The following is a 5,063-nucleotide window of genomic DNA, read 5'->3' as shown; positions in this document are numbered from 1 at the left end:
TTCTAGGAATAGCACCCTCGAGGTTGGGCTTCATTCCCCTCTAATTGATTCAACGTCGGCATCCACCATTTCAAAATCTGACATATCCATCCACCCTGACAGCGGTGTTGAATCAATGAGGGGGGCACAAGAGAGGCTCGTGGCAACCACCTCTCCCATTGTAGCCATGATAGGCACACAAAAAATTTTGCTAGAGTTCCAAGCACCCACCTCATGGCTAGAGACAAGGGCTCACCATTAGATCAACTTCAAAATCGCTGAAGAGATGCACTGTAGAATGGAAACCGCTGCCAAGCCTCTTCTGTAGTTGCGTCGGTCGAGTGATTGAAGAAGGTGATCTAAGAGAGGGTCCAAGTGTAGGCATTCGTTGGGGGATTTGTGCCGATGGCATAAATTTATGCAATACCCGAGCAACACCGAACGGAGGTGCTAGATGAGGGCTCCCATTTTAGATCGAGTTTTAAAATCACCAAGTAGACGCGATGAGGGCTGGCAACCGCTGCCAAACCTTTTTCCGAAATTGCGCCAGCTGAGTGACAAGAAAACATGATCTAAAGGAGAGTCCAGGAATAGCACCCTCGAGGGTGGGCTTCATGCCCCTCTGATTGATTCAATATCGGCGTCCACCATTTCAAAATTTGACATATCCATCTGCCCTAATAGCGGCATTGAATCAATGAGGGGGGCATGGGAGAGGCTCGCGGCAACCACCTCTCATATTGTAGCCATGATAGGCATGCAAAAAATTTTGCTAGAGCACCAAGCACCCACCTCATGGCTAGAGACAAGGGCTTGCCATTAGATCAACTTCGAAATCGCTGAGTAGACGCGCTGTAGAATGGCAACCGTTGCCAAGTCTCTTCCATAGTTGCGTCGTTCGAGTGATCAAAGAAGGTGATCTAAGAGAGGGTCCAAGCGTAGGCATTCATTGGGGGATTCGTGCCGATGGCATAATTTTATGCAATACCCAAGCAACACCGGATGGAGGTGCTAGATGAGGGCTCCCGTTTTAGATCGAGTTTTAAAATCACCAAGTAGACGCGGTGAGGGATGGCAACCACTGCCAAACCCTTTTTCGAAATAACGCCAACTGAGTGACAAGAAAACATGATCTAAAGGAGAGTCGAGGAATAGCACATCCAAGGTGGGCTTCATGCCCCTCTAATTGATTCAACGTCAGCATCCACTGTTTCAAAATCTGACATATCCATCTGCCTTGACACTGGTGTTGAATCAATGAGAGGGGCACGAGAGAGGCTCGCGGCAACCACCTCTCCTATATAAGCTATTAGTGCGAGGCTCGCTCTACATTAGAAATTAGAGAACACACCAACATCTGCCTTAAAAATCCAAATCCTTTAAAATTCCTACCAAACAGCCATTCACGACCCAATTTTTTATGAGGTCGGCAGAGGAGCAAAAGATTGTCATTGGTTAGGAGATGTGAGTTCATGGAGCCAAGGAACTGAAATGGTCATCGAGCTCATCTGATCAGCTGGATGAATTTCACCTTGAAGGGGCCCAATCCAAAAGTTTTGGAGGTCATCTCCTAGAACTCTCGAGAAGAAGGCCCATCTTACATGCAAACTCTGCTACTATGCAAACATAGGTTGCAATTAAAGAGAAATTGCGAGGCCATCACAATGGCCCAAGGCCAATTGCTCCGACTAAGTCAATTTTCTCTTGCAATCACCATGCTGCAGTTTATAGAGAGATCTCCCCATTCACTTATGACGCGATGCACAATCCAAGTGCTACATGCGAGCTCGCCCTTGAAAGAAAGACCACTTTCCAAGACATCCCCCGATGACACATTGGAACGTCAACCGCTGTCAAACCATTCCCAATGTTGTGCCGATCGAGTTGGCATAGAGGCAACCTTAGGGAGCTCCCACATAGCAATCGTAATGTGCTTTCGTGCCCATCTCTCACAAAAACCAATGTTAGCTGTGGACAAATTTGGAATCCAAGGGCTCGCATCCATCGATATCGTCGGCACTGGGTCTATATATTCAAAGGCCATGGAGAGGTTCCGATAAGAGAAGCTCCCCTGCTCACTCGCACAAACATCCCAAATTCTAGACACAAGCTCCCGCCCTTAGCATCGCTCTCTAGATCACCGCAATGACACATTGGAACGACAACTATTGTTGAACAACTCCCAAAATTGTGGCAATGGAGTGAGAAAGAAGAGCAACTTTGGGGAGCCGCGCATAGCAAACGGGTTGTGCTGCTGCTTCATTCCACTCTTACATAGATCCGACATTATTGATTTCATTTGGAATCTGAGGCTGCATTCATCCTTGCTCAAACAAGCAATGGCTCTTCTAATCGAATGGCCACGGGGAGCTTCCGATAACAAAGGCTCCCTTGTCACTCGTGATGCGCAGGCCAACTGCTAGATGATGGCTCGCCCTTCAGATCGCTGCCCAGGCAACCACCACAATGGCACCATTGGAACGACAACTATTGCCAAACCATTCTGAAAATTTTGTGCCAAAGAAGTTGTTGCATAGAGAACGACTCTGGGGAGAGAGCCCTCGTATAGCAAAATCGGGATGGCTTCACGGCCCTCTCAATAGAAATGATGCTAGTGCCAATATTCAAAAAATCTGAATAACATGTCTTTCGCGAACACCAGCACTGATTTCTATTGGGGAGGGTCGCTGAGAGCTTTTTTTATCAAAGCTCCCATTGTAGCCACGATAGGCACACAAAAAATTGCTAGAGCCCCAAGCACCCACCTCATGGCTAGACAAGGGCTCGCCATTAGATAAACTTCAAAATTGCTGAATAGATGCACTATGGAATGGCAACCACTGCCAAGCCTCTTCTGTAATTGCTTCGATCGAGTGATTGAAGAAGGTGATCTAAGAGAGAGTCCAAGGTTAGGGATTCGTTGGGGGATTTGCGCCGATAGCAAAAAATTATGCAATACCCGAGCAACACCGAATGGAGGTGCTAGACGAGGGCTCCTGTTTTAGATCAGGTTTTAAAATCGCCAAGTAGACGCGGTGAGGGCTGGCAACCACTGCCAAACCTTTTTCCAAAATTGCGCCAGCTAGGTAACAAGAAAACATGATCTAAAGGAGAGTCAAGGAATAACACCCTCGAGGGTGGGCTTCATGCCCCTCTAATTGATTCAACGTTGGCGTCCACCGTTTCAAAATCTGACATATCCATCCGCCCTGACAGCGGCGTTGAATCAATGAGGGGGCCACGGGAGAGGCTCGCGGCAACCACCTCTCCCATTGTAGCTATGATAGGCACGCAAAATTTTTTTCTAGAGCACCAAGAACCCACCTCATGGCTAGAGACAAGGGCTCGCCATTAGATCAACTTTGAAATCGCTGAACAGATGCGCTGTAGAATGGAAACCGCTGCCAAGTCTCTTTCGTAATTGCGTCGGTCGAGTGATCGAAGAAGGTGATCTAAGAGAGGGTCCAAGCATAGGCATTCATTGGGGGATTTGCACCGATGGCATAAATTTATGCAATACCCGAGCAACATCGGACAGAGGTGCTAGACGAGGGCTCCCGTTTTAGATCGAGTTTTAAAATCACCAAGTAGACGCGATGAGGGCTGCCAACCGCTGCAAAACCTTTTTCTAAAATTGCGCCAGCTGAGTGACAAGAAAACATGATCTAAAGGAGAGTTGAGGAATAGCACATCTAGGGTGAGCTTCATGCCCCTCTAATTGATTCAACGTCGGCGTCCACCATTTTAAACTATGACATATCCATCTGCTTTGACACTAGCGTTGAATCAATGAGAGGGGCATTGCATTAGAAATTAGCAAACACACCGACAACTGCCTCAAAAATCCAAATCCTTTAAAATTCCTACCAAATAGCCATTTCACGACCCAATTTTTTATGAGGTCGGCAGAGGAGCAAAAGATTGTCATCGGTTAGGAGATGTGAGTTCATGGAGCCAAGGGACTGAAATGGTCATCGAGCTCATCTGATCAACTAGATGAATTTCACCTTGAAGGGGCCCAATCCAAAAAGTTTCGGAGGTCATCTCCTGGAACTCTCGAGAACAAGGCCCATCTTACATGCAAACTCCGCTACTGCGTAAACATAGGTTGCAATTAAAGAGAAATTGTGAGGCCGTCACAATTGCCCGAGGCCAATGCTCTGACTAAGTCAATTTTCTCTTGCAATCACCATGCCGCTGTTCATAGAGGGATCTCCCCATTCACTTGTGACGTGATGCACAATCCAAGTGCTAGACGCGAGCTTGCCCTTGAAAGAAAGACCACTTTCCAAGACATCCCCCATTCACTTGTGACGCAACGCACAACCCAAGTGCTAGACGCGAGCTCGCCCTTGAAAGAGAGACCACTTTCCAAGAAAGCCCCCGATGACACATTGGAACGACAACCGCTGTCGAACCATTCCCAATATTGTGCCGATCGAGTTGGCACAGAGTCGACCTTAGGGAGCTCCCGCGTAGCAATCGGGTTGTGCTTTCATACCCATCTCTCACAAAAACCAATCTTAGCTGTGAACAAATTTCATCGCAATGACACCATTGGAACGACGACTGATGTCGAACAACTCCCAAATTTGTGTCAATGCAGTGAGAAAGAATAGCAACTTTGGGGAGCCGTGCATCACAAATGGGCTGCTGCTTCATTTCGCTCTTATATATAGATCCGATGTCATTGATTTCATTTGGAATCCGAGGCTGCATTCATCCTTGCTCACACAAGCAATGGCTCTTCTCATCGAATGGCCATGGGGAGCTTCCAATCAAAAAGGCTCCCTTGTCACTCATGACGTGCAGCCCAACTTCTTTCTGAAATTGTGCCAGCTGAGTGACAAGAAAACATGATCTAAAGGAGAGTCAAGGAATAGCACCTCGAGGGTGGGCTTCATGCCCCTCCAATTGATTCAACGTCGACGTCCACCGTTTCAAAATCTGACATTTCCATCCACCTTGAAACTGCCATTGAATCAATGAGAGGGGCACGGGAGAGGTTCGTGGCAACAACCTCTCCTATATAAGCTATTAGTGCAAGGCTTGCTCTGCATTAGAAATTAGCGAACACACGGACA

Source organism: Cupressus sempervirens, chromosome 1, assembly GCF_028749045.1.
Source record: "Cupressus sempervirens isolate cs-2001-9-10 chromosome 1, ASM2874904v1, whole genome shotgun sequence".
Taxonomy (NCBI): Eukaryota; Viridiplantae; Streptophyta; class Pinopsida; order Cupressales; family Cupressaceae; genus Cupressus; species Cupressus sempervirens.
Note: the sequence above shows the minus strand (reverse complement) of the source record.